This window comes from Tamandua tetradactyla, chromosome 10 (assembly GCF_023851605.1).
Source record: "Tamandua tetradactyla isolate mTamTet1 chromosome 10, mTamTet1.pri, whole genome shotgun sequence".
Taxonomy (NCBI): Eukaryota; Metazoa; Chordata; class Mammalia; order Pilosa; family Myrmecophagidae; genus Tamandua; species Tamandua tetradactyla.
The window spans coordinates 30,440,158-30,462,536 of record NC_135336.1 but is presented as its reverse complement, the minus strand read 5'-3'; the positions used below and the strand labels follow the sequence as shown (position 1 = coordinate 30,462,536).

The window sequence follows — 22,379 nt, the reverse complement described above, 5'->3', positions numbered from 1 at the left end:
AATAATTTACTTCCTACTATGCCTGAACCCTCAAAAACAATATGACCCTAGTAGCTCTGCTGAGAAAGTTCTACAAGGTTATTGACTAGGAGTCCTAAAAAATTGAATACTGTGATTGAAACGCTCTCCTTGTCTTGTCTTCACCACTACTAAAGCAATTTGAATAATCTACAAATGAAATCAAAAGCATCTTATATTGCATTTAAATATAGTGGCAGTGGAAGAGATAAATTTAGGTACTCCCTCAGAATTGGCAAGAACATCCTCTTTTGCATCTCTCCCATTTGTTATTGTTTGCAGATGCATTGCCTACCTAACACTTATTTTATGTAAACAAATAAGAAACTGAACAAATAGTGTATCCCTTCACATTCTGTAGCTGTAAACTTTCATTTTAATGAGATTTGGATTCAACACAGTTATTCTGATTTCTCTTCAACTTGGTTAAAATAAGATTCTACCTGAAATCCTGAATCTCAAAAACATCCTTAGCTTGACATACAGACCCAATATAGAAAATATTCACCTACTTTCTCTGGAACTTTTGCAAATGATTCCCTGAACTTGTAGAGGTAACATTGGATTGTCAAACAGTTAAGATTGTAGATGACCTTAGAGATTAATATTCAGTAACTCTATATGATAATCATACATGATCGATTTACTTCCCTAATGTACCTAAACTCTCTATAAAACAATATGGTGCCAGTGAACAGAGTTCTTGTCTGCTATGACAGAGACCTGGGTTCCATTACCGGTGCCAGCCCATGCAAAAAAACCAAAATCAATATGGCACTAGTAGTAGTTCAGGTTAGACAGATCTTCCAGGCTATGCTACTGGTTTGAGATGAGGCTATTCTTCACTTTTCCAGTCAAAAAATAAGTTGTTCTCATTAGTAGTAGAGGTTGAACCCATCTTATGAGGGCAGTTTGCCTTCTAAGTCCCCTTAGTTAAGTACTGTTTCTTCTCTATTTTTCTAAAGTACATATTCTACTTGTTCCTGATAAAAGCCTTCATGACCCTTTCTCTTTTCTAGAAAACAAAACAAAACAAATTGAAATGAAACCTCTGTAAAATATTTAGCCAATGAATCTTTGCGTACTCACATATAAATGATGAATGGGGCTTACTGTTTTAGATCATCCCAGTAAGGTTTCCTTATGGAAAGATTTTCACATACCAAAAGGATTAGTATCTAGTGATGAAAGCCTAGCTCTCTACTGTCCTGAGTTGGAAAGTTGACCCAGAAATTGTTTCCCAGTGTGCAAAAACATTGAGTCCCTCAGACCTCAGAGTGATTAAAGGATTCATCCAATTCACTTTCCATCCTGAGCAGCTGAGTCTCAAATGCTATAAAGACATCATCAGTTTCCATCTATGCCTTTATGTGAAAAGAGTTTGTGGGAAGTTCAGCTGGAAAGAAGGCAGACTTTTTGAATAGAGAGGGGTGTTTCCATTATGTCTTAAATTGTACAGGTGTGCTTTCTGTATGCTTGTGGTCTTTTGCTCACTCAATCCTAGCATGCCCCCAAAGATGTTCCCAATTGTGTGCAGGAGGTGGGAACCAAGGAGGATTTACTAGAAGTCTAATTGTGGTGGACCAGTGGCATGAATAGCCTGTCTCAATCTTCCTCCCTCCATTTATGTATACTAATTGCCATGGAACCTAGTTGGACCCTACTACCTATGACTCTCAGTTCAACCATATGACTTCCTTTGACCTCTGAGGTATTAGCAAACATGATATAAACAGAGGATTAAAATAAACTTACACATTGGAGCTTGTTCTGCTATTTCTCTCTGCCACTGCCATGAGAAGAAACATGCTAGGACGAAAGGAGACAGACCTGAGGAAACGGGCTGAGCATGCCAAGACATCTCAGTTAAGACCTTCTTAGATTAGCTGCCCTCAAATATGGGAGTGATCTCAGTCAAGTTCAGCAGAGCAACCTGGCCAACTACATTTAAGGCATGTGTGAAAACTGCTTACTATTGAACACCTCTAAGTTTTGCATTTTTTGTTATGTGGCAACGTTCAGACAATAGAGAATGGATGGTCTAGTGAAGTTTAAGTTTCAGGGCCTCTCACTTGCTAATACTCCTTTGAAGACCCTGGGAGAAGGCTTTAGCTGTTTGTTCAGTTTGGTCATTCATTTTGTAAAATCTCTGAAATAAAGATATTTAACTACAATGTATTGTGACTACTGCCTCATTCCACTCCCCTTCTCCTCCAATACATTTCTCCATATAGTAGGTGGCTGCAGGCATGGTGGAAAGTTACTAAGGGGCAGTTGAGTTGGTATTGTCTCTATTTAGGTTGAGTGGGATATATTTGTGGTTCACAGTTGATTTCTTGAATAGGTAAGTTATTATTAGCACCCCAGTTTGGAATGACCTATTTTTCACTGAGCCTACTCACTCAACATTGCAGGGACAAGGGTTATAACATGATGGAAGTCTATTCTAGAACACCCAATACCAGAATTGTGTGAGTAGTAGAGGACCAAGTTTAAAAGGTATAAAGTCAGAGTTAGGTAATGGAAAATTCTTCCAAACATCAGACCCATAAAATTGTAATCAGAGTAGTTCAACCACTTGAGAAAATTGTTTGGCGGAATCTACTAAATCTAAATGTGTGCCCACTTGAGGATGGCACAATCCCACTCCTAGAAACATAGCCAATATAAATGGGTTCATGTGTTCATCAAATGACATATACAAGAATGTTCTCAATAACACTATTTATTCATTTATATCCCCGAACTGGAAACCGCTCACCAATAAGAGTGACTACAGACTGGAAAACTCTGTGGCAATAACAACAAACTATCTAAACTATATCTAACTTACAGACACAACATTGAATGGAAGGAACCAGAGACAAGAAAAGAATACAATAGCTATGATTCCATGTGTATAAAATATGAAAGCAAGCAAAATTAATTTAGGCTGCTAAGTATCAGGATGGTGATTGCTTTTGTGAAAGAAGGCATAAGGGTGACTTCTAGATTAGACAATGGATTGTGTTCTATTTCTTGATCTGGGTGCCTATTTCAGGCAAACCCATTTGTGACAATTTATTGAGCCATATGGGCACTTTATTATATATAATTAAGGAAATTATTTTAAAAATTATAAACAGAGGATTCAGCTATCATCAAAGTGCCAAATGGAGAATCGTCCTTGTCAGGATTATACTTGATAATACAGTATATATATTTACGCATATTTTATACATCAGTTACATACTGTATATAATGATATATGTTCTTTTTTTTTTTTTTTTAACATCGGTAGGTACCGGGAATCGAACCCGGGTCCTCTGGCATGGCAGGCAAGCATTCTTGCCGGCTGAGCCACCATGGCCCAACCTATATATTCTTTTTTTACACACACTATGAAATAGCATTCCTATGCATTCCTCTTTTTAGGGGAGAAATCTGTCACAGTACTGCAAACATTGGGAATGGCAGTATGTGAAATTATATGTGAAATCCTACTCTACTACTGAATGAAGAAACACTTAAATTTCTTGTTAACTTTACATAAAACACTAACACCAACAAAGATAATATAAAACTCTTAAAGTACCACAAGAATGAGAACAGTGGTGACACACTGGTCATTGACTGCTGTCCACTCAAAGAGTATTTAAGAGTAGTCACTGTGTGAGAACTTTGATCTTAAAGCACACAGGTGAAATAATCCCAGTGGGGGTTTCTTTTTTCTCCAAATCAAAAATTCTAATCATTTACATGAAATTACTTTTAAGAGTTGAGAAGTAAAAAGGAACTTTTCAAAACTATGAATACTAAAATATAAATTTTGATCAAACATGCTAGAAGAAAGATTGAATTGCTTTTTTATTTACTGTATAGAAAATGTAACAAAACTTCAGTGTTATTAAGAGGTGATCAAAACATATGCAATAAAAATGTAGAGAATAAAAGTATTAAAGGAATGTCAGGCAGCTATTTCATAAAATGATAATGATATTCTCTTAATTTTGTGATATTTATGGTATGTACCAGTATGTGCATAATTTGTGGCAATTTCTATTTTCATTCTAAACAAATATTGATTTTTGTACCCAGTTTTGCATTCTTCTTTTAAAGAGGCCCTCCATATTGTAGAAATTTCAGCTCCCACAGAACCTGGATGGCCCTGCTGGGAACCAGCATGCATACTCCCCAGATATGTGTTCCAGTTCCCGGGCTGTCTCCTGACAAGCAAGTTGTCAGTGCTTCAAATCCTCTTCCACCCTCTAACCCTTTCTCTGCTTATAGGTCAGGCTCCTTTTCTCCTTTCCCTCTCTTACTTTTAACTTAGTCCCCATCTTGCGGTATAATTCGATTTAGAGAAATATGCACATATAACTCTTTATGGTACCAGCCCTAGTCCAAGAGTTTACATCAGCGCTCTTTTTTGATCTACCTGAAAGAAGGTCGACGGCATACTCACCTTCATCCAGGGCACTCTTGCCCAAATTGCTGACTCATCCAGCAGAATTCTTACGCTTCCCTCACCACCCTACAATTCCTTGCCTCTGTCCACTCTCTCTGTCTTAATACATCTTTGTTTCTCTCCCAGGTTTTTCTCCCAGGTTGCATGCAGCACCTAAGGCAATGGTGTGAAGCTGGAAATGAGGTATGTGTCTATGAGCTCTTCTAAGACCCTTAGTGCTCTCTGGATGAAAGAATGCCCTCCTAATGAAATGTGTATGTGAAGAGGGAAAATGAGCTCTTTCTAAGCTCCTTATTTTATGTTGGAATTTGGAGAGACAGAAAACACAATCAGGTACAAAGCAAGGGCTTCTGTGACCAACCATCTTGTTTCAAACTGCCATCTTCTGAGTAAGGATCACTAACTCAGCATTCTGATTTAATTCACTGTTTATGAAAAATGAAAACCACTGATACGTATTTTTTCTATGAAGAGTTCAGAAAAAAAGTCTCAAACCACCCGAAGGAGGATTAATATGCCTGTAATGAAACTGACTTACACAGGAAAAATTTAAAATCAATCTCATGTTTAAACACAGATCAACACTGATGGTATCTTCATATTTTCTCTCTTTCTACCTCCAGCACCTTACCAGTGAATATCTATTATGTATATTACACAGAGTTCTCACTACTATTTAAATTTTAAAAGCAACACCATGTTTTTAATCAATCCATTTGCAGTTGGCTGTCATAACTCACAAAGGCCCTCTGATTTCCTTTCATTATTCTCAAGAGAACCAAATGCAGATGAATAAAGTAGAGAATGAGTAGGAGGGCAAATTAAGGGTTAATGTACCTTGCTGAATTCAGACAAATATAAATAATGAAGAACTGTGTTTATTCATAGCTTTAAAAGATCTTTGTTATGCCTGTATGCCATTGAAAATTACCAAATCATCAGGTGTAAATATGGGCTTTTGCTCTTTATCTGTCAGATTGTTCTCCCATGTTTTTACTTCCTAATTTACATGTTGCAGCTCTTACTGTCAGAATGGTCCAATCTCTTGACTGTGCATTATGAGGTCTTAAGGACTTCAGTGATGTATCATTTTGTTGTCATTGGTCAAAGTTTTACAACTGGCAATTGAGAGACAAAATGAGTATTAAGGGACCAGACAGATGTAGTCAGATGAGTTCTAGTAGGTTTCATCATATTGGGAAAAAAAGATATCTCTGCAGGAACAGCAGAACCTCCACTGGTTACCCAAATTGGCTGATCATTAGAACTTTCAAGTACAGTTTCCAGATTTAGCAAATAAAAATACGGGAAGCCCAGTTAAATTTGAATTTTAGATGAATACATACTTTTTTTTAATATAGGACTTCTCTTCTGAGAGTCTATCAACAGGGGATGCATTTCTTTTAGTGGATCTGTGGAATGTGGGAAAGGCAGGGGGAAGGAATAGTATGAAGAGGGATAGGTGTGTTTGACATATAAAAGGAGTATGTGACAAATTTGTAATCCTTTTCAATGTATTTATACCTGGCAGAATACCGAACATATATGTTATATCATTTTATATAGTACCTTTGGGAAACAACTCATTATGGAGACCCATTTTTTTGTTGTTGTTTATTTGTTTAATAACTGAGGTGTTGCCTCTTTAAGCTGTAAGACATTTTACATTTCAATCTTTTTTTTGGATGGAAATCTTTCTTAAATGTGTAATATATACTTCTGCCATTTGAAGAAGAAAATCTTGGTATTAATTTAAGCTTTCTGTGAAGAGCAAGGGTCAGTATTATGAGCTTCCATTTTGTAATACAGTGATCGCTCTAGAACCCATCAAAGGGTCTTTCAGACAATTTGCCCTTTTACTAAATGTCCCTAAATTTTTTACATCTGTTTTTGTTGTTTTTTGAATTCTCCCTGATCAAGCTATTAACTGGTATTTCTGGCTTTTTTCCAAATCCCACCCCCACCCCCCCAGGATTTGCTTTCTTCTCTTCTAAGGTCTGAAAAATACTAGAAGAAGGCATTATATCCAGTTCTTGTCCAGACTGTGTGCAAATATAAAGCAAAGAGCCCTATGCTAAGGTCCTATTGAGGTCTCCTATGAAGAAAGTACATTAGTAGCTAAAATAAGTCCTTCAATTGTCAAAACAGTTGCTACATAGATATTCTACTCAAATTGACTCTTAGCAGGTTCAGTGTAGGTGTTTATAAGGTGGCCAATTTCCAGGTAGGCAAGTGATGTGTGATATACTCCTTCTATATAGTTAGTGTGGTCCCTTATCCAAAAATAAATAAATAAATAAAAATGTGGTGAAGGTAGAAAAAGATGGGACCAGTAGCTTCAACATAGTTGCTTCTCATCTACCATTAGGTTTCCATGCGGTTCATACCTCATTATGCCCTCCTCAGTGGAAGAACTTTCTTTTTGATGAAACATAGTCTCAGTTCTTTATGGTCATAATATTCATGTGCAGGTACTCTAGACCTTGAAGGCAGGTTTCTAAGTTTCACCATTTCCCCTCCACTTCTGTACTCATGCATGGAGTCCTCTTGCACTTTCTAGGGCTATATCCTGAGCAAAGCCTGCCCTTTGGGGTCGGACCTCCATCTCTGTTTCTATTCCCACTCCTTACCTTTGCTACTGGTTGGGTAAATATGGACCTAGACATTTAGATGTGGAGGACAGGATATGGAGGGAATAAGATGCCTCACTTACGAATCTAAGTCTAAGTTTCTCAGTAACACCCCTTGCCACAGAAGCCCTAAACTGGGAAAGGTTGGGGGATATTCCTCAGGTGCTTATCCAGCTACTAATAAATTGGAAAATTTGTCCCTCCCTTTGGCCAGTATTGCAGGTCATTTTCTCGACAGCAAATTTGGAGGAGAGGAGAAGAGCAAAAAATCCCCCAAATCATATTACCCTTAGAAGATTATGATGCTTACATGAGAAATAAGTTTAAGATATAGTAGGATCTCACTTATTTACCTCCCTTTCCCGTTCATGAATAGAAAAGGGGAAGTACTGAATGGAGGGGGATAAAAAGCTAAAAGGGTAAATCATTGTGTTCTACCTAATAGGGAAGCTGTGAGGAATAACTAATGAATGATTGTAAAAGTCTTTTGGAAAGATAAAGTCCATAGAAATGCAAAATAATAATATCAGGGAACTAGAAATGTCAGTTGAATATAAAAGAGACAGCTTTTATTCCCACACAAATATCTTGGTCACCATCAGCAGCAGTGGAGAAGGAAACAGAAAGAAGGGTATGTGACAATTTAATAGTGTTTTGTTAAAAATAGAACACATTTTAAGAGTGTCCAGATTTTCTTTAAAATGAAACAATGAGCACTGACTCACAGCCTGCTAGAATAGGCTCAGAAGTGCCTCTGGCAATATCACTGCCTTTCCCACCTTCAATTTCTTCTGTTAATTAAATTGGGAGGACAAATTTGGTTTATGAAAGGAAAAATGTCAGGAAGCCACTTTGGCAGGGAATATAATAATGATGTGTGGTTGAGGGCACTTCACACAAAGACACTTTGTGAGCTTCTATCTCTGGGCAGCTCAGCCTTCCCCTCTGGATCCAAACCACTCTCGATCCAAATCTTTGGTCCATCAGGCCCTCTCTGAGGGCTTCAGCTAACTCAAGAAAGCATGCTAGCTTAAGGACCTTATATTCAGTAACCTGGGACAAGAAGATTTCTTGGATTTTCCATGACTAAGGTTGCTCGAAGGGCGGCCTAGCCCCAAATTTTGGATAAAGATAATTGCTATGTAAATAGTTTCTATGGCAAAATAAATTTAAGAATCAATGGATTTAAAAAACAAAAAGTAATGTTATTTTTAAGAGTGGGAGTTCCTAAAACCATTAATATGTTAACATGTGCTCTGAATCTCCAAAAGTTTCCCAAACATATTTGACTATTGAACTGTTTTAGAGTGTGTTTAGCAGGGAAAGCTATAGATACACTTTGGAGGACATTATTCTGGGCCACCTACAGAATTTTCTTTTATGACTTGAGCTTCCTAATGATTTTCTAGAGTGTTGAAACCCAGAAGAGCCAAGACAGTGGACTTCAGCATTTAGGTGAAGTATGAACAGCCATTTAGATTGTGTCTCAGACCCCTTTGGTGCCAATATACATACTCTAAATTTCTTTCCAGAGCCTATGTACAGGGTCAGCAAGATGCAATTAGGTTGAGACTCACCTAATAACCAGCCAATGCTCCATCTTCCTTTACTATGACTGATTCAGGCATGACCTCACATAATAGAGAGCTCATAGTAGAAAACTCAAAGACATGGGGAGCACAATGCTTCCTAGTTGCGGGTGGTAGGAACTCTGCAATGTGTGATCCCACGAAATGACTATACAGGAAGCAAGAGGAAGATAATGGAAGAAATAGTGTTTATCAAGTTCCACTGGCCACCCTGAGCACACTTTGTGAGTTTCAGAGGCCAAGGGCCTGTCAGGGAATGGTCATTTTAAGCCCATCATCAATGTGTACTGCCCTGGGTCTCTAACATATTCCCAAACAGCATCATGGTATAAATACAGACAAATCAGTTACATATCCAGAACCCGAAGGAGAGAATTGTGCTGAAATCATAGAAAAGAATAAAATAAGCCTCATTTTAATATGTTAAACACATATACATAACTAAGGCAGCCAATCTGAAGCAGAAGCAGATGTATTCAGGGCAAAAGAATAACATTTTTAGCTAGCTCGGCTTCCTTTCAAACAGTTTTTCTCAACAGTGAGGGATTTCTGAGAAATGCATTTATATAGGTACAAAGCATGTGTCTCTGTGACAGCAAGAGTCCTTATTTGCATCAGATTTTCTTTAACACCTGTTTGTTTCAGAGGGCACTGCCTTCCTAGGAAACACTCCAGAGAAGGAATTACCTAAAATGATGCCTTTCTTTGGAAAGACAGAGGAGATCAATCACAATTCCTATAAATCATTGAGTCTACTTTATTTGGTGAATAAGGGAAGGTATTTTATTATTGTTATTATCATTATAAGGGCTATGATTACCCTTGTATACATAACTGCCTGATGCTTATTTTTAAACCATGTCCTTGGAACTCATGGAATACTGAATTAAAGGTATAGACTGAACTATTTCTATAACTCAGTCCTACATGTCCCCTAAATCTTATTTGTCAAATTGCCATGAAATCCAAATGTGATGCTGTTTTGCTTCTGTTGATTAGAATGATTTTGTATCTGTCTCTATACATAGTCCAAACATTGACTTTGCACAGTCAGCAACCATCTCGATTCTTGCATATCCTGAGAAGGGGACATGGCATCTGGCTCCACTTTAAATTGTGCTTACTGTAGACAACAGAACTCTCTAAAAATGGTATTGGAATTTATATTTATTCACATCTAATTTATTTCAGAGGGACAGACCCAGTTTCCAACCTGAAATATGTTCTTCCTGATGACCATTAAGAATGTCCTACTTTCTCAAGAATTGAAAGGCAAGAAAGAAGAGTTATATATTATAATCCTTTCCTTCCTCACAGTGGTGCTCTAAGCATGAAAAATAATTTGGATGAATAATTGCACCCAACTATTTACTCCTAGGATATCTGTTTCATTACTAGTCTTCCCTAAGTTGAGCAGGTCAGAGCATTGCCATGTGGTTTGTGAAATTAGAGACACTATTTTCCAAGCCCACATTCTACAGACCACAATAGGGGCTTCATCGAAGCTCAAGTGGCTATTTAATACCAGAAGAAGCTCGTCCTACAAACTCTCACTCACTCGAACCTTCGGGGGTCATCTAAATTTGCTAATGTCCTGCATAATGAAAGGATGGAAGGGTAAATCAGGCAAGAATACAACCACAAGAAGAGAGCTTGGCTGCCTTCCATATCTGGGTACTGTCTGTGGCCTTTGGCATCAGTTGAGAGAAAAGCTGAAAGCCAAAGAACAATGAATTGGAGAAAAACATTTCCTTTGTAGATGCCTCCCTGTCTGTACCCATGGCACTAACACTAAAAAATTGGCTAAAAAAGACCGATTTTGGCTTATGGCTAGAGATCACGAAGCTAAAATGTCAGGAGCAGTACAAAATATTTTCTTATTTATTCTGAGGTGTTCTCCCTCTTTGTTGATATTTTTACCTTCTCCTCTCCCAATTTTGACAAGACCAAAGTTTTCCATTGCCCCACACCCAGACATACTCTCCCAACCCTGCTGTGTTCAAATTTGCTTTAGTCATGAGTAGCAGGCGCCTCTATGCAGGTTAAGTAAGGGAAGCTAAAATGGCAGGAGCATGTTTATAGAAGCAATGACTGCTGCTAGCTACCCTGGACGAAACTTGGAGTCTCTGCCACCGCTAGAAACTCTCCAGGTCGGAGAGTCTGGGTTTAACTTGTCATTAATGGCAGCCAAGAGCAATTTATATAATCTTTGCCATTTGCCAATTTAGCAGCAAAATGCTAGATAGGAAGACATTTGAGGAGGTAATATGTGTAATAATGAATTTTTATATATTTCAATGTATGTCCTTGGCTGCCTTCTCTTCCCATTCTACCTCCCACGCATAGGCTGCAGTGACCCCTAGATGTGGACACCTCCCAAAACAACGCTTTAAGGCCGGGCTTTTCTGCTCAATCACAGGTAACTATTTCCAATCCCTTGCACAAATTAACTGGATGTCACTTCCCTTTTAAAAGCAACATGTCAAAACTAAACTTTTCATCCACCTCCCACAAACCAGCTTGTCCCCTCTACTACATCAATGTACAGCACCTAAAGCCACTCAATAATCAAAGCCAGAACATTGCTACATCATCCTGGATCTTAAATCTCCACTATTTCCAATCTTCAATTACTTACCAAATAAAATATTCTGAATATCCCTCCAATACATACTCTGCCTTTGTCTAGTATCAGAGCCTTGGAGAATTTTATGCTCAAGTAGAGAACACAAAGTATCTTAAACATACATGAATCATCTACAAACACTGGCCATATTCTGGGATAAAAACACAAGTCTCAGTATATAGAAACTGGCACCTGCAATTGCACTCTATTTTCACAGTGCTATTAAATTAGAAATTAATAACAAAATTAATGAGAAAAAGCTCTAGTAACTCTAGATAACTCAAAGCTAACTGAAAAAAATCATAACAAACCTAAGAACGAACAAGGATAAACATATTATAAATCAACTCCTGTGAGTTTCAGCTGAAGCAGTTCTTAGAGAGTGACCTACAAGGTTAAATGCTTATGTTATAAGGAAATAAGAGTTGAAAATTAATGAGCTCAGCATGAATTTTTTAGCAGTTATAAAAAGCACGACATAACTCAGAGGGTTAGAGGGAAATAATAAAGAGCCAAAATTATTGGTAAAAGGAACAAAAGGAAATATACAATAGAAAAGATCAAAAAAGTTAAAATTTGTTCTTTAAGAAGAATAAAAACTATCAAGTCTCTGTCAAGAGTGATTAAGGAAAAAAAGGAAAAGAGATGAGGCACAAATAAATATTAAGAACAAAAAACCGGCTATGACTATAGATTAAAAAGATGAGGGACTATTATAAACAATTTAGGAATTTTATTGTAAAATTAGAGCTATTTATGTAAAATGTTTTTAAAAATTAGGTGAAATTAATAACTTCTTAAGATAATAGAATTTGGCAAAACTGATTAAAAATATAAAATATATAAAATACTTCTAGTTTGATAGCCATTTAAGAAATTTATCTGGTAGTTTTAAAACAAAACAGAGAAAATACCAGGCCCAGTTGAGATTGCGGGAGAATTCTATTCAATACTTAAAAAAAAATAAAAACAATGCAAATGTATAAAAATAACAATACACAATTCATTTTATCAGGCTAACAAAACCTTGAAATTACTTCCTAACTGGTGGCCTTGTCTCTGCTCTCTTCTTTCCCAGTTCCTTTTTCCCTTCTCAGTGGAATCTTTCTAAAATGCAGAGCTGATCATGCTACTCTCTTGTGGAAACTCTTTCAGTGGTTTCTCATTGCTATCAGAACAAAACATCACGGCTTCTTCTTCTGGCATACTGTCTCTTCATTCTTCTAATTTCGTGCCTGCCTTTTCAACCCCATTATTCACCACACCCCATTGCGCTATTGTGACATTTTCCAAAGATGCCATGCTTTTGCCCTTCTTAGCCTCTTCACTCGCATCCTTTCTAAGTAGACTGTTCTTCGCAGTCTTGTGTTTTAAAACTAGATTTAATTGGTCCCTCCTAGGGACTCTCAGAGCGCGTTTACATCTCTCCTTCACAGCTCCTGACCACCAAATTGAACTGCTTACTTTTGGCATTTGTCTTTCTCATGATCATGTGGATTCATCAAAGAAATTTATTTGTGACTCTTCAGGACCAGCATGGGCCTGGCACCTGGGGGTTGCATGCTAACACTTTAGACATGTCATGGATGAAATGCTTTCTTGCATAGCTTGCCTGGTAACTTAATCATCACATAGAATCTTATTTCTATGGGAAAATGCATTCCAAGTTACAAAGGACAACCAAAAATACACTTTTGGAAGCCAATCCATTCCTGGGTTGGCTCTGTCTATATTAACTATAGACAGTTTTGCAGGTTTTGGATATGGGACAACAGCTAAAGGATCGCCTTTCTCTCCTTAAGTACTTTAAAAGACAGAAAACTCAACAGTTGCCGTAATAGGAGATACCATGATATTGGGAAGCATTCTTCAGCGCACAGGCACATGGCATCCTGAAAAAAATCAATGTTTTCCTTTCCTCCCTGCTGGGCTTCATTTCATCATCCAGAGCTATCATTACAAGCCCCCAAAATACACCTCTTCGGTTTTTCATCTGTGAACAACATTACACTGATTTCAATTAAATTTCAGGATAGATACCCCAGAGTCCTCCCTAGAATTTTTAATATTTGGCCTTTAATATAAATTGATCCTTTGCTATTGAGCCTGTAACACAAAACCAGGAAAAGGCTTTGAGAGTTATTAAAGTTACAGACAAGCAGCTGCACAGGGTATACTTGGGAACACATGCTGTAGAAGTACAGACCTACACGGAGAGGTCACATATTTACACTGCATCTGAGCATAGAGATCTGGCATGAGAACTCTGTAGAAGATGCCAAGGTGTTCATTCCCTTCACCTGGAAGTGATATAGGTAGAGGGGTTCCCTCATTGTGGCTGCCCCTCAGGAGCAGCACCCATTTTAGGACAGCACAAACGCAACATCCTTGAAAGCACTTCTGGGAAGGAGTCCCAAGAATGGGAAAATACTGGGCATTCCTGTTTTGCAGTACAGGGAGGAAGCGAAATGAGGTCAGGGAACGTCCCAGTGGAAGGTCCCGGGGCTATGGCAGAACTGGAAATAGCAAACATGACTTTTGGCACCCGGTCTGTTCATCTGACCACTGGACCCTGGAAACAGGTGCTGGAACCTTATGGAAAGCTATTAGAGCTCCCATCCAGACTACAGATTTTTGCCAATGTCAAAAAGAAGAAAGAGCTGATGAGGTTAACAGACCAGGGAATTTCACTCTGAGGCTCTCTCCTTCAGTATTTGCCAGGAATGCATTCAGTGATGGAGTTCTGCCATTTATAACATGTGTCACTTTGTCTTTGGGAGAGCAGAGGTAACTAAGGGTAGTTACTTTTATTTATGTCATTTCATCTATCAGATACCAGCATTATTAAGCATGGTACTGAGATTACACTTGATTTCCCCTCAGTTTTCTTTTATTGTTTTTGCATGTAAGTCTTGGGGAAAATAATATTGCTCTGGCGAACAAATGACTTAAATGAATCAGAGATTGTCTGGGTGTAGGTATTGCTATGAGTCCAACTTATTATTAGCTATCACAGTTATTGTAATGTCTAGCTATGTGCAGAGCAAATGTCAAAAAGCAGGAGGTTCACAGCTCTGTCATCAGAAGAGGGATGTAGCATGGAAGAACATTAATTCTAGGATCGCATTTCTGTCTCACACTAGCTGCATATCCAGGAACAAACTATCTCAACAATCAAAGCCTTAATTTATTCGTCATAAAGTAAAGCTAATTGCTTATATATTTGCTAAAGGCTTTAAATAAATTACTATGTATAAGGAGTTTGACACAGTTTTTTGGCACACAACAGGTGCTCATTGCACATTTCTTACGTTATAGTCATCATTTTCTAAGAGAGCTCAGAGATAAATGTGGTCCAATAACCAGTATCATATATTAAACAGAATTAGAGGAAGCTAATTATATACTTGATAGTTTGATTTCAAAAAATAAGCAAAATGACTTTGGGGGCGTATTTGAATTCTTAGTCAGATTCTACCTAGACAGACCCAAGTAATAATTCTCTGCAGCCATCTCCTGTCCACCTGCCCATTTCTTCTAATTCCCTAATCTTGGTTCCTTTTAGTCCCCACAATTTTGCAAGTGGCCCTTTCATGCTAGTCTCTCTCAGAAGATATAACTCTTAGAAAGATCTTCAATAAATGGTTCAAGTGCCTGATGCCCAGGTGTTTATTTTTGTTTCCTCGGTATCGTCACTCACCTAGCTGACCTTAGTACCTGTCTTTTCTTCATATATATCAAGAGTGATATATGGTCTTGTTTGTTTTCTTGTTAATGAGTCTCAGCTCAAACATTTCTACCTCTAGGTTTTGGTTCAATCTGTGGATTTTTTTTTCTTTTTTTTTTTTTAAGAAACATGTCACTTATTATGGGCAGCATTAGTGCAATAGGTCGAAGGCCTCTCTCTACTTGAATCTGGGGCAGATGGTGTCACAAGGTTTAAAATGTTCCAAATAGCTAAAGAGATATCATCTATGTTTTATTAGTTTTGGGTGGAAACTGATAAGAAAGCCAGTCAAGATAAATACACTTCAATAAGAAGTTTGCTTTGTTTGAGAAGTAATTCTGCTCTAGTTTAGCTTGTTTTACATAAGTCTATAGTACCTGGGTGTCAGTCTACTAAAAAGTTGACAAAATATATTTATCCTTCTGTTTGTTCTAATATGTTTGTGCTACTTCATTTTTGCTTGTTGGGGCATACCTAAGTCCTTTAAACAATGTGCCTATAGTAGATTGAATTATGTACGTCAATTTAGTCATGTTCCTAATCTTAATCTGCCTTCCTGTGGGTGTGAACCCATTGTAAAGAGGATCTCTTGAAGATGTTAGTTTAGCAACAGTGTGGCCAAACAGAATGAGAATGGGCCCTAATCCAGGTTACTAGAGTCCTTTATAAACAGAGACAAAGCCACGGGGGGAGCCAGAACCTGGGAGAGAAAAGAGGGGACATCACCATGTGATGTGGGGAAGGGATACAAGCCAAGGGACCCTAAGGATGACCAGTAACTAGTACCAGAATGTGACAAGGTTGCGGAAGAAAACAGTGCTTCGCCAAGGCCTTGATTTTGGATTTCACCTAGTCTCAAAACCATTAACCAATAAATTCCCATTGCTTAGGCCTACCCATTATGTAGCGTTCATCATAGCAGCCTGGCAAACTGAGACAGTCCCCATGTCAGTGTTGCCTTAATAATAACAATACTTTTTGTTACATTTGATCCTAATAATAACTCTGGGATGAAAATAATAAAATATTTTTATTATTCCTATTTTATAGGGAAGGGACAGAAGCTCAAAGAAACTCAAATGTTTAAGGGATCATACCTGTGACAGGTAGGATCCAGGTGTCTTTTCAAATCCTCTCTTCTTTCTGCACCACATTTCTCAAAGTGTTTCACTCAAGTATATTGAGAAACAGAGTCATGCAAATTCTTGCTCCTACAAGTCTAGAAAATAGCTTTCAATGTGCATTGAAAATGTGAAATTTCTTTGATGTTTCACGTATTATAAAAGAAAAAATCAGACAAATTTTGTATTCTGCTCCATAGTACATCAGTGTTTGTTTTGATACAATGCCTCCTTTAAATACTCTGTCCCTTCATTTGATTTTTTTTAATTAAAAATTTTAACATAATTGTAGATTTATATGCAGATGTAAGAAATAAGAGTGATACCTGGGTGCCCATTACTTAGTTTTCCCTAGTAGCAACATCTTGCAAAACTATAGGACAGTGTCACAATCAGGATATTGGCATTTGTACAATTAGGACAGAGAACATTTCCACCATCAGAAGGACCCTTCATGTGGCCATTTTATAGTCAACCTGCGTTCTTACTGTTCCCACTCCCTCCTTAACCTCTGGAAACCACTGCTCAGTTCTGTTTTTTTTTTTTTTTTTTTTTCCTTTCAAGAATATTATATAATTGGAATCATTCTACCTTTGGGGGCTAGCATTTTTCCACTCAGCATAATTCACTGGAGATACATATGGCTGTTAAGCGCATCAATAGTTCATTTCTCTTTATTGCTAAGCAGAATTTCATGGAAAAGATGTACCTCCATTTGTTTTTCTATTCACCCTTTGAAGAACATCTAGGTTATTTCTGACTTTTGACTATTATAAATAAAGCTGCTGCAAAGATTTGTGTATAGGTTTCTGTGTAAATGTACATCTGCATTTCTCTGGGATAAATGTCCAGGAATGCAATTACAGGGTCATATGGTAGTTGCGTGTTTAGTATTTGTTTTTGCTTTTGTTTTGTTTTGTTTTTTTCTTACTGCCAAGTTTTTTTCCAAAGTAGTTATATCATTTGATATTGCCACCAACAGCTTATGAGTGACTCAGTTTCTCCACATCTTCACCAGCATTTGGTGATGGAGTAATTTCATTTTAATCTTTCTAATAGGTGTTTTATGATACCTCATCGTGGTTTTAATTTGCATTTTGCTAATAGCTAATGATGGTAGACATCTTTTTCACGTGCTTATTTACAATGTATATATACTCTCAATGAAATGTCTGCTCATTTCTTTTGTCCATTTTTTTTTTTTTTTTTTTTTTTTTTTTTTTTTTAAAGAGAGAGGGAGGAAGGGAAGGAAAGACAGAGAGAAGGAAGGAAAGATGGAAGGGAGGAAGAAAGGGAAACATCTTTAAACATTTTCTTGTTTTATTGTATTTTGTTTGTTTGTTTGTTTTTTACATGGGCTGGGGCCGGGAATCGAACCGAGGTCCTCCGGCATGGCAGGCAAGCACTTTGCCCGCTGAGCCACCGCGGCCCGCCCTGTCCATTTTTTAATTACTTGTATTTATTTATTTATTTATTGGCATGGGCAGGCTCCAGGAATTGAACCCAGGTCTCCAACTCAGCAGGTGAGAATTCTTGCCACTGAGCCACCATTGCACCACCCCATCGCTTGATTTTTACTGTTGAGTTTTGAGAGCCTTTTATATGTTCTATATGCTTTATATGTTCATATCCTTGCTGAATACGAGGGTTTCCCACTTTATAGCTCGTCTTTACATTCTTTATCACAGGGCCTTTTTGCAAAGCAGAAGTTTTTAATTTTGATGAAGCTGAATTTACCAAGTTTTAAAACTGGATTATGCTTTTGTTGTCAAGTCTAAGAACTTATTTTAGCTTTTCCACATATATTTTAGAATAATCTTATCCATAGCTACAAAAAATATTCCTGGGATTTTGATAGGAATTGTGTTAAAACTTCCTATTAACTTGAGGAGAATTGAAATCTTAACTAAATTGAGCCTTCCAAATTGGTAATGGTATATAATTCTTCTGATGTGTTTCTGAATTCTATTTGCTAATATTTTGTTGAGGATTTTGCATATATATTCACGAGGGAGAGTGGTCTGTAATTTTTTTTTCTTTTACTTTTTTTCACATCTTTGTCTGGTTTTGGTATCAGGAAAATATTAATTTCAAAAATTCAATTGAGAAGTATTCCCTCCTCTTCTACTTTCTGAGACTGTGCAGAATTGGTGTTAAATCTTAGTTAAATATTTGTAAAATTCCTCAGTAAAACCATTTCGGCTTGGCGAGTCCTTTGTGAAGAGGTTTAAATTATAAATTCAAATTCCTTAATAATTATATGGCTGTTCAAATTATCTACTTATGTTGAATGAATTGTAGTAGTTTATGTTTTTGGAAGAAGTGAACATTTTACATAACTTGTCCAGTTTTGTGTGTAGAGATTTTTATTTTAGTTATTGCATTTTTCAGCTCTAAACTTTCCATCTGTGCCTTCTTCATATCTTCTATTTATTTGCTGAGACTTTCTATTTCTTTGCTGACGTTTAAAGCAATTTTTTTTCTTGGTTTCAAGTGTGTTCGCAATTGCTCGTTGAAGCATTTTTATCATGACTACTTTAAAGTATTTGTCAGATACTTTTAACATCTTGTTATTTAGGTGTTTTCATCTAATGATCATCTTTTTCATTCAGTTTGAGATTTTCCTGGTTCTTGGTATAGTGAATGATTTTTTTGTTGAAACCTGGATGTTTTTATATTATAAGGCTTCAGATCTTATTTAAACTTTCTGTTTTCCTTGCTTTCTGAGGCACTTCTCCTGCAGGGCAAAGAGTGGGGTCCTACTTCATTACTTCCTGGCGAGGGCAGAATCCAGGTTCCTCACTAGTCCTCCACTGTACTCTGAGGAGGTGGGGTGGGGATGCCTCATTACTGCTGGGCAGAGATGGAAATTCCGGTTCCCCATAGATTTCCATTGATATCACAGTGGGGTTGGCCTCATTACCTCTGTGTGGTGGTGAAAAACCTGACTTGGCCTCCTCTAACACCAACCCCAGCTGGGAGGGGAGGGGCTCTTCTTTTCCTCTGGGTGGGTATGGAATTCCAGGCTCTCCAATGTCAGCTCAGACGTGTGGGCTCATTACTGCCAAGAGGGACGCAAGTCTCAGCTCCTTCCTTGGCCTTCGCTGATACCACCCTGGTGGGGGTATTGGGACACTTCCAAGCATGGGATATATAAGGCAAAAAATAAACTCAGAGAGCTCACTACCATGTTGTTCCTTAGATCCCGAGTTCCTTAGGTAGTCCACCTTCTTCTCCCTACCTTTTGGAGCTTACTAATATTCATTTTATATAAAACATTAAAGTGATTTTTAGTTGCACATAGTATGAATAGGGAAAAGTATGTCTACCCCATCTTCCCAGAAGCAGAAGTTCCCCAATTTGATTTTTAAGTAAAACTTGATGGTCTAAAAAATATGCCATGTTTATTCTGGCAGACAAACTGCAACATTTTAATATGCTCTTCAAAGTCTATAGCACAGGTCTATAGGGAGGACAAATGCTTCAATAAATTACAGTATTTTCATGCTGATGATTTAGAAAAAGAGAGAGAGAGAGAGAGAGAAACTGATCTTCATCAGTTGTATAATTTGTTTACTTAATGACCTGAGGGGAGAAAATACAACTTGACATCATTTTTTTTCCTCTCTCATTTCACATTCTTCTAAACGAGGAGCAACTCATTTTCCATTGTTTCTTTCTATCCCATTCAGCTGTCTCTATTGACATCTCCAGCTCACCTGGCTGCATGACAAAGCCACGACCTTGTTGACCTGCAGGCTTCAGTCAGTCTACAAATATGTATTGAAGGTCCCCAGGGACAGGAGATTTGCAGGTTGTTTAGCAGGCTAGAGGCAGCCTAGGCACTGATGGCCCTCATCTCCCCAGGGCAAGGACTGTCAGAAAGCTGAAAAGTACACAGGTGTTTTAGGTTTTATTTTTAAAAAAGTCGCCCTGGAAATGCCTTTCTTCAACAAAGCCGTTTGAAGATAGGCCTTCCTATTATCTGAAAAAAAAAAAAACAAAAAAAAAACAAATATATAAACTCCCCTTTCCAGAGAGATAAGGAATCACTCTTTGACATGGAAATAGAAGAGAAAACAGGGTAGTGCATCATTTATATGGGCTTTGCCACAAAACAGATTTTCCATGAAATTTTTCCATAAGGATAGGAGTTCTGTCTTTTTCATTTCTTTGACACAAAGTATAGTCTAAAGCTATTTTCTAAATGAAAGAAGACATCAATCTATGTCACAATGAGCCACCATCATGTGTTAAATCCTGTGTGGACCTTGAGAAGAGAATGCCTGGTGAACTGAACTCTGCAAATCCAAAAGTATAATTAAACCGTTAAAAAAAAAATAGATACAGAGAAACAGAAGACAATTAGGACCAATAAGATTCATAAGAGAATGATGTGGATGTGGCAGCTCTGCAGGCACAAGAGTTAGAGTGTTTTAAAAAAAAATGAAGGCCCCCAAAGATAGCTGAGATTCAGAGAATATAAATCTAGATAAAGAGAGGATCGGCAGCTTCTTTTCTCCTTCTCTTATTATATTTCTTTCTTTCCCCTCTAAGAGTTAGAAAAACTGAAGTGATAAGTATCTCTCTTAGAGACAGACAGACCGGCTCATTGCTGCCTCAAGATCTGTCCTTTTTAGCTGCATGCCACACAAAACTTAAACTATTGTGTCAGGAAGAATGGAATGCTAAGTACTCTCAGGCCACATATATCTTAGATGCGTCTTCATTCTTCCTAACCTCTTAGGAGTCTTCTGCACTGCTGAAAAGTTGAAACTGAGAAGTACATGTTGATTTTTAAAACGTTTGTATCCTGGATAGATTCCAAAGAGGGTGAAAGAACAATCACCTTGGGAGGGGGGAAGGGGTAGGCGGGGGCTGTTTACTTTTTTTATTTATCTGAAAACCAGAACACAGCAAGAGGCTGGTGCCTTGCTGTGATATAGAAACTATTTGAAAAGGAATGTCCTGTTACTTTTTCCTTAACAGTTATGCAATTTAAGCTGGAACTGGGGCACCTGGGATTTGCGGCACTCTTCCATTCTTTGTTTTCCTTCAATAGGACCGACACCGAAGTGAAAGTTTGATATTCTTAACTTGGCAGAAACAACTCCTACGCTATTAAATATGGCTAACTCAGCTTCTGATATTGGGCAATGTCTTGTTGACAACTGAAGTGATAAATTTAGAAGTAGAGAAATGAGATGGTGCTTCTCTAGTGTCTGCTTGCCTAGTCCTAAGAAGTTTCACTGACTGAAGATTTTACTGCCTGGAGAGAACTTTAAGGTCAACTAGGACAGCTCCTCCCTTATTTTATGGATGGTGAAACAGAATTTTAAGAGAGGTGAAGCATTATGACTGAACTCATACAGCTCATTAATCGAAGGGGTAAAATTAAAATCCATATCTTCTCACTTCCAACTTTTTCTTCTCCATCCCGTGTATAAAATTCCCTGAGTTCACTTGTTGCAGCCTTTAAATGTTAGTCTTGGGAATTGATCTGGGAGTGAAAATACCTTGTTCAAGATACAACCCCTAGCTAGTTCTAGCCCAGACATAGAGCACGGGGTGGGGCGGGGGGGGGGGGGTTGTCAACACACAAGTGAGTAGAAATGACTTGATAAGACATAACTAACTTGAGTCATTCTATTCAGCAGAGCATGGATGACCAGTTTTTTACTTTATAAATGAATGAGCTCCATCTGAAATGTGGAACATTAAAACTGAAAGTCCAATTCCAATCATTGCACTTACAAGTAGGTGCAAACAGACACAGGAGGCCACCAAGGATGCTGAGCCCTGCTTTATAGGGTGCCTTGTATCTACCTCTTCTCTTCAAAGCCCACTGCTTAGACAGCCAGGGTGTGAACCATGCTGGATTCAGAACAGAAATAATTGGGGAGCTGTAAGGGACTAGATACTCAAGAGGCAAAGTAAACAGATGTTTACACAGTGGTATATGAAAGCCAATGCTCTACAACACATAAGCAAGCAAAAATTTGACTTTCTATAGAATGTATGCCAAGTATCACTCTTTCCTCTGAAGTGTGCATACCCATAATCTAACAGACCTTATTTATTATGTATATTTTAGATTAAGATTATAAAGGCCCATTCAACTATTTATAACATTCATTATATAAGATGCATTAAGTTAAGGCAAATCTCCAAGCATTTAAGAAGGTAGTGACTTTCACCTTCTCTTCCACTAATTTCATTTA

The 22,379-nt window shown here is 37.7% G+C and overlaps 1 protein-coding gene and 1 long non-coding RNA gene across 5 annotated transcripts in view; one reads left to right on the top strand and one right to left on the bottom strand.

Annotated features, from left to right (window-relative positions):
* Positions 1–22,379, bottom strand: part of LSAMP (limbic system associated membrane protein) — a 667,551-nt gene that overhangs the window by 94,418 nt on the left and 550,754 nt on the right. The gene's annotated exons all lie outside the window — the stretch shown is intronic.
* Positions 5,592–21,416, top strand: LOC143647848 (uncharacterized). The gene is made up of 5 exons (XR_013158210.1): positions 5,592–5,645; positions 9,876–9,956; positions 16,088–16,143; positions 19,851–19,972; positions 21,221–21,416. It is a non-coding gene; the product is annotated as an uncharacterized LOC143647848 (long non-coding RNA).